The following is a 9162-nucleotide window of genomic DNA, read 5'->3' on the forward strand; positions in this document are numbered from 1 at the left end:
TTAGTCAACGGGTCTGTCACATTCAGATCCGTAAGTATTTTGCAAATTCTATGTCTACAATGCTCTGCACGGAGCTACTCTAGCTAATAGCTCCCACTTTCAATATGTATCCAGATTGAGACTTAGAGTCATCTGGATCAGTGTCAAAAACTTACATCGACGTAACCCTTTACGACGAACCTTTTTTCACCTCCATAATCGAGAAACATATCCTTATTCCACTAAGGATAATTTTGACCGCTGTCCAGTGATCTACTCCTAGATCACTATTGTACTCCCTTGCCAAACTCAGTGGTAGGGTATACAATAGATCCGGTACATAGCATGGCATACTTTATAGAACCTATGGCTGAGGCATAGGGAATGACTTTCATTCTCTTTCTATCTTCTGCCGTGGTCGGGCTTTGAGTCTTACTCAATTTCACACCTTGTAACACAGGCAAGAACTCTTTCTTTGACTGTTCCATTTTGAACTACTTTAAAATCTTGTCAAGGTATGTACTCATTGAAAAAACTTATCAAGCGTTTTGATCTATCTCTATAGATCTTGATTCTCGATATGTAAGCAGCTTCACCGAGGTCGTTCTTTGAAAAACTCCTTTATGCTTTGCAGAATAATTCTACATTATTTCCGATCAACAATATGTCATTCACATATACTTATCAGAAATGTTGTAGTGCTCCCACTCACTTTCTTGTAAATACAGGCTTCATCGCAAGTCTGTATAAAGCTATATCCTTTGATCAACTTATCAAAGCGTATATTCCAACTCCGAGATGCTTGCACCAGTCCATAGATGGATCGCTGGAGCTTGCATATTTTGTTAGCACCTTTAGGATTGACAAACCTTCTGGTTGCATCATATACAACTCTTCTTTAATAAATCCATTAAGGAATGTAGTTTTGTTTATCCATTTGCCAGATTTCATAAAATGCGGCAATTGCTAACATGATTCGGACAGACTTAAGTATAGATACGAGTGAGAAACTCTCATCGTAGTCAACACCTTGAACTTGTCGAAAACCTTTTGCAACAATTCTAGCTTTGTAGATAGTAACACTACTATCAGCGTCCGTCTTCCTCTTGAAGATCCATTTAATCTCAATGGCTCGCCGATCATTGGGAAAGTCAATCAAAGTCCATACTTTGTTCTCATACATGGATCCCATCTCAGATTTCATGGCCTCAAGCCATTTCGTGGAATCTGGGCTCATCATCGCTTCCCTATAGTTCATAGGTTCGTCATGGTCAAGTAACATGACCTCAGAACAGGATTACCGTACCACTCTGGTGCGGATCTCACTCTGGTTGACCTACGAGGTTCGGTAGTAACTTGATCTGAAGTTACATGATCATCATCATTAGCTTCCTCACTAATTGGTGTAGGAGTCACAGGAACAAATTTCTGTGATGAACTACTTTCCAATAAGGGAGCAGGTACAGTTACCTCATCAAGTTCTACTTTCCTCCCACTCACTTCTTTCGAGAGAAACTCCTTCTCTAGAAAGGATCCATTCTTAGCAACGAATATCTTGCCTTCGGATCTGTGATAGAAGGTGTACCCAGTTGTCTCCTTTGGGTATCCTATGAAGACACATTTCTCCGATTTGGGTTTGAGCTTATCAGGATGAAACTTTTTCTTATAAGCATCGCAACCCCAAACTTTAAGAAACGACAACTTTGGTTTCTTGCCAAACCACCGTTCATACGGTGTCATCTCAAACGGATTTAGATAGTACCCTTTTTTTACGTGAATGCAGCTGTCTCTAATGCATAACCCCAAAACTATAGTGGTAAATCGGTAAGAAACATCATAGATTGCACTATATCCAATAAAGTACGGTTATGACGTTCGGACACACCATTATGCCGTGGTGTTCCAGGTTGCACGAATTTGTGAAACTATTCCACATTGTTTTAATTGAAGACCAAACTCGTAACTCAAATATTTGTCTCCGCGATTAGATCGTAGAAACCTTACTTTCTTGTCACGATGATTTTCCACTTCACTCTGAAATTCTTTGAACTTTTCAAATGTTTCAGACTTATGTTTCATCAAGTAGATATACCCATATCTGCTCAAATCATCTGTGAAGGTAAGAAAATAACGATACCCGCCGCGAGCCTCATCACTCATCGGATCGCATACATCAGTATGTATTATTTCCAATAAGTCAGTTGCTTGCTCCATTGTTCCAGAGAACGGAGTCTTAGTCATCTTGCCCATAAGGCATGGTTCGCAAGCATCAAGTGATTCCAAAAGCCCATCAGCATGGAGTTTCTTCATGCGCTTTACACCAATATGACGTAAACGGCAGTGCCACAAATAAGTTGCACTATCATTATTAACTTTGCATCTTTTGGCTTCAATATTATGAATATGTGTATCACTACGATCGAGATCCAACAAACCATTTTCATTGGGTCTATGACCATTGAAGGTTCTATTCATGTAAACAGAACAACAATTATTCTCTGACTTTAAATGAATAAACGTATTGCAATAAACATGATCAAATCATATTCATGCTCAACGCAAACACCAAATAACACTTATTTAGGTTCAACACTAATCCCGAAAGTATAGGGAGTGTGCGATGATGATCATATCAATCTTCGAACCACTTCCAATACAGATCGTCACTTCATCCTTAACTAGTTTCTGTTCATTATGCAACTCCCGTTTCGAGTTACTACTCTTTAGCAACTGAACCAGTATCAAATACCGAGGGGTTGCTACGAACACTAGTAAAATACACATCAATAATCTGTATATCAAATATACCTTTGTTCACTTTGCCATCCTTCTTATCCACCAAATACTTGGGGCAGTTCCGCTTCGAGTGACCAGTCCCTTTGCAGTAGAAGCACTTAGTCTCAGGCTTAGGTCCAGACTTGGACTTCTTCACTTGAGCAGCAACTTGCTTGCCGTTCTTCTTGAAGTTCCCCTTCTATCCCTTTGCCCTTTTCTTGAAACTAGTGGTCTTGTTAACCATCAACACTTGTTGCTCTTTCTTGATTTCTACCTTCATCGATTTCAGCATCGCGAAGAGCTCGAGAATTACTTTCGTCATCCCTTGCATACTATAGTTCATCATGAAGTTCTACTAACTTGGTGATGGTGACTAGAGAATTCTGTCAATCACTATTTTATCTGGAAGATTAACTCCCACTTGATTCAAGTGATTGTAGTACCCAGACAATCTGAGCACATGCTCACTGCTTGAGCTATTCTCCTCCATCTTTTAGCTATAGAACTTGTTGGAGACTTCATATCTCTCAACTCGGGTATTTGCTTGAAATATTAACTTCAACTCCTGGAACATCTCATATGGTCCATGACGTTCAAAACGTCTTTGAAGTCCCGATTCTAAGCCGTTAAGCATGGTGCACTAAACTATCAAGTAGTCATCATATTGAGCTAGCCAAACGTTCATAACGTCTGCATCTGCTCCTGCAATAGGTCTGTCACCTAGCAGTGCATCAAGGACATAATTCTTCTATGCAGCAATGAGGATAATCCTCAGATCACGGATCCAATCCGCATCATTGCTACTAACATCTTTCAACATATTTTTCTCTAGGAACATATCAAAATAAACATAGGGAAGCAACAACGCGAGCTATTGATCTACAACATAATTTGCAAAATACTATCAGGACTAAGTTCATGATAAATTTAAGTTCAATTAATCATATTACTTAAGAACTCCCACTTAGATAGACATCCCTCTAATCTTCTAAGTGATCACGTGATCCATATCAACTAAACCATGTCTGATCATCACGTGAGATGGAGTAGTTTCAATGGTGAACATCACTATGTTGATCATATCTACTATATGATTCACGCTCGACCTTTCGGTCTCCGTGTTCCGAGGCCATATCTGTTATATGCTAGGCTCGTCAAGCTTAACCTGAGTATTCCGCGTGTGCAACTGTTTTGCACCCGTTGTATTTAAACGTAGAGCCTATCACACCCGATCATCACGTGGTGTCTCAGCACGAAGAACTTTCGCAACGGTGCATACTCAGTTAGAACACTTATACTTTGATAATTTAGTGAGGGATCATCTTATAATGCTACCGTCAATCAAAGCAAGATAAGATGCATAAAAGATAAACATCACATGCAATCAATATAAGTGATATGATATGGCCATCATCATCTTGTGCTTGTGATCTCCATCTCCGAAGCACCGTCATGATCACCATCGTCACCGGTGCGACACCTTGATCTCCATCGTAGCATCGTTGTCGTCTCGCCAATCTTATGCTTCTACAACTATCGCTACCGCTTGGTGATAAAGTAAAGCACTACAGGGCGATTTGCATTGCATACAATAAAGCGACAACCATATGGCTCCTGCCAATTGTCGATAATTCGGTTACAAAACATGATCATCTCATACAATAAAATTTAGCATCATGTCTTGACCATATCATATCACAACATGCCCTCCAAAAACAAGTTAGACGTCCTCTACTTTGTTGTTGCAAGTTTTACGTGGCTGCTACGGGCTTAGCAAGAACCGTTCTTACCTACGCATCAAAACCACAATGATAGTTTGTCAAGTTGGTGCTGTTTTAACCTTCGCAAGGACCGGGCGTAGCCACACTCGGTTCAACTAAAGTTGGAGAAACTGACACCCGCCAGCCACCTATGTGCAAAGCACGTCGGTAGAACTAGTCTCGCATAAGCGTACGCGTAATATCGGTCCGGGCCGCTTCATCCAACAATACCGCCGAACCAAAGTATGACATGCTGGTAAGCAGTATAACTTATATCGCCCACAACTCAGTTGTGTTCTACTCGTGCATATAACATCAACGCATAAAACCAGGCTCGGATGCCACTGTTGGGGAACGCAGTAATTTCAAAAAAAATCCTACGCACACGCAAGATCATGGTGATGCATAGCAACGAGAGGGGAGAGTGTGTCCACGTACCCTCGTAGACCGAAAGCGGAAGCATTAGCACAATGCGGTTGATGTAGTTGTACGTCTTCACGATCCGACCGATCAAGTACCGAACGCACGGCACCTCCGAGTTCAGCACACGTTCAACTCGATGACGTCCCTCGAACTCCGATCCAGCCGAGCTTTCAGGGAGAGTTCCGTGAGCACGATGGCATGGTGACGATGATGATGTTCTACCGACGCAGGGCTTCGCCTAAGCACCGCTATGATATGACCGAGGTGGATTATGGTGGAGGGGGGCACCGCACACGACTAAGAGATCCAACGATCAATTGTTGTGTCCTTGGGGTGCCCCCTTGCCCCCGTATATAAAGGAGTGGAGGAGGGGGAGGGCCGGCCCTCTCTATGGCGCGCCCTTGGAGGAGTCCTACTCCCACCGGGAGTAGGACTCCCCCCTTCCAAGTAGTAGGAGTAGGAGTCAAGGAAAGGGGAAAGAGAAGAGAAGGAAGGAGGGGGCGCAGCCCCTCCCCCTAGTCCAATTCGGACTAGGCCTTGGGGGGCGCGCAGCCTCTCCTCTCTCTTTCCCCTAAAGCCCAATAAGGCCCATATACTCCCCGGCGAATTCCCGGAACTCTCCGGTACTCCGAAAAATACCCGAATCACTAGGAACCTTTCCGATGTCCGAATATAGTCGTCCAATATATCGATCTTTACGTCTCGACCATTTAGAGACTCCTCGTCATGTCCCCGATCTCATCCGGGACTCCGAACTACCTTCGGTACATCAAATCACATAAACTCATAATATAACCGTCATCGAACTTTAAGCGTGCGAACCCTACGGGTTCGAGAACAATGTAGACATGACCGAGACACGTCTCTGGTCAATAACCAATAGCGGAACCTGGATGCTCATATTGGCTCCCACATATTCTACGAAGATCTTTATCGGTCAAACCGCATAACAACATACGTTGTTCCCTTTGTCATCGGTATGTTACTTGCCCGAGATTCGATCGTCGGTATCTCAATACCTAGTTCAATCTCGTTACCGGCAAGTCTCTTTACTCGTTCTGTAATACATCATCCCGCAACTAACTCATTAGTTGCAATGCTTGCAAGGCTTATAGTGATGTGCATTACCGAGTGGGCCCAGAGATACCTCTTTGACAATCGGAGTGACAAATCCTAATCTCGAAATACGCCAACCCAACAAGTACCTTCGGAGACACCTGTAGAGCACCTTTATAATCAGCTAGTTATGTTGTGACGTTTGGTAGCACACAAAGTGTTCCTCCGGTAAACGGGAGTTGCATAATCTCATAGTCATAGGAACAGGTATAAGTCATGAAGAAAGCAATAGCAACATACTAAACGATCGAGTGCTAAGCTAACAGAATGGGTCAAGTCAATCACATCATTCTCCTAATGATGTGATCCCGTTAATCAAATGACAACTCATGTCTATGGCTAGGAAACATAACCATCTTTGATCAACGAGCTAGTCAAGTAGAGGCATACTAGTGACACTCTGTTTGCCTATGTATTCACACATGTATCATGTTTCCGGTTAATACAATTCTAGCATGAATAATAAACATTTATCATGATATAAGGAAATAAATAATAACTTTATTATTACCTCTAGGGCATATTTCCTTCAATAGCAGCGGAATGTAAAACAATTGCATATGAAGGTAAACGGAGGAGTTTGGAGGGAGCAAACACAATGTAGACACGGAGATCTTTTATCCGTGGTTCCGATAGGTGGTGCTATCGTACATCCACGTTGATGGTGACTTCAACCCATGAAGGGTAACGGTTGCGCGAGTCCACGGAGGGCTCCACCCACGAAGGGTCCACGAAGAAGCAACCTTGTCTATCCCACCATGGCCATCGCCCACGAAGGACTTGCCTCACTAGGGTAGATCTTCACGAAGTAGGCGATCTCCTTGCGCTTACAAACTCCTTGGTTCAACTCCACAATCTTGACGGAGGCTCCCAAGTGACACCTAGCCAATCTAGGAGACACCACTCTCCAAAAGGTAATAGATGGTGTGTTGATGATGAACTCCTTGCTCTTGTGCTTCAAATGATAGTCTCCCCAACACTCAACTCTCTCTCATAGGATTGGATTTGGTAGAAAGATGATTTGAGTGGAAAGCAACTTGGGGAAGGCTAGAGATCAAGATTTATGTGGTTGGAATGGAATATCTTGACCTCAACACAAGTGTAGGTGGTTCTCTCTCAGAAAATGTATGTTGGAAGTTTAGGCATGTTCTGATGGCTCTCTCCATGAATGAAGAGTGGGTGGAGGGGTATATATAGCCTCCACACAAAATCTAACCGTTACACACAAATCACCAAACTCGGTGGGACCGAATTAGGAAACTCGGTCGGACCGATTTGGTTCATAATGTGACCGTTAGGCATTTCGGTGGGACCGACATGTCAACTTGGTGGGACCGATTTCATTAGGGTTAGGGCATAACGTAATCTCGGTTGGACCGATTATTCAAACTCGGTTAGACCGATTTTGGTAATAAGCAAACAGAGAGTTGGTCAGGCAAACTCGGTGGGACCGATTCGCTCGTCTCGGTGGGACCGAAGCGTTACGAAAAGGAAACATAGAGTTTGCATTGCAGACTCGGTGGGGCCGATCGCTCATCTCGGTTAGACCGAAACATTACGAAGGGAAACAGAGAGTTTGCAATCCCATCTCGGTGAGACCGAGATCCCTATCGGTGAGACCGAAGTGACTAGGGTTTGTGGCAGTGGCTATGTCAAGAGAATTCAGTGGCGCTGGATAGAAAGTTTCGGTGGGGCCGAGTTTGACTTTTGGTTTGGGACATATGTGGATATGAGAAAGTAGTTGAGGGTTTTTGGAGCATATCACTAAGCATTTTGAGCAAGTAACTCATTAAGGAACACCTCACCCCCTTTTGATAGTATTGGTTTTTCCTATGGACTCAATGTGATCTTGGATCACTAAAAATAAAATATAGAGTCTTGGACTTTAAACTTGAGCCAATCTTTTGTCCTTAGCATTTTGAGGGGTCCACTTTCTAATCCATGCCATGCCAATCATTGAGCTTTCCTGAAATATATATCTTGAAATAGTATTAGCTCAATGAGCTATATGTTGTTAATCATTACCAAAACCACCCAGGGATAGTTGCACTTTCAATCTCCCCCTTTTTGGTAATTGATGACAACATATAGATCAAAGCTTCAACAAATGATAATAAGATTGAAATATATTGTCGCTTTGAGAAGTATGTGATAAGCAAGAGCTCCCCCTAAATTTGTGCATTATTTAAAATTTGCTTTGGACTGCAAATGCACAATGTGTTAGGATCATGGGTCACTCTTCCATGTCACATACATCTTGGTGGAGCGCTCAAAATGATAATAATTAAAGACAATGCACTCATCACCAAGCAAAGTGAATGATCATATATAAGATATAAAAGATAGTATCATCCAAACAAGCATTAAGGTTGCAAATGATCAATCACATGATCATCCAAGTATCTCACAAAGGACATAATGTAGCAAGCAAACACACAGTAAGGTTCAAACAAGTAAAATGCAAAGAGAGGCAAAACAACACTCTCTCTCTCTCTCTCGAAGACTATGATCTATACATATTTCTCCCCCTTTGGCAACAAGTACCAAAAAGTCAAAAATATGCATAGTGCTATGCGTCTCTCAAGCTTGGCCTTCATGAGGTGGTGTAGAGATGACTCCAAGGACGAAAGCTTCTGTCGATGTAGCTGGAGCTGGTGGAGTGGCTGCTGGAGCTGGTGGCACTGAGGCTGTGGCTACTGGTGCAGATGTAGTAGCTGTAGCGACCAGACCTCAAACAGTCTAGTCTCTGTGCATCAGTGTCATCCCTGGATCGGTAATGCTGACATGCACAGTACTTGAAGGATTTATAACACAGTAGCAATCACACACTTATTACATCGAATGTCTCAAAAGAGAACTTATTACAATAAATATGGCTTAAGGCCATCTAATTATGATAACAGCGGAAGGCTTGGAAGATAAAGTGAGTCCATCAACTCCAACGGCATCACTGAGTATAAGACCATGACCTAAGGCTCCTTACTCGTCGTCTGAAAAGTCTGCAACATGATATGTTGCAGCCCGAAAACGGGTCAGCACATGGAATATGCTGGCAAAATAACACATAGAGAGTAATGAACAGAATAATGCTATCACTACATGCATATTT

This window comes from Triticum aestivum, chromosome 1D, assembly GCF_018294505.1.
Source record: "Triticum aestivum cultivar Chinese Spring chromosome 1D, IWGSC CS RefSeq v2.1, whole genome shotgun sequence".
Taxonomy (NCBI): Eukaryota; Viridiplantae; Streptophyta; class Magnoliopsida; order Poales; family Poaceae; genus Triticum; species Triticum aestivum.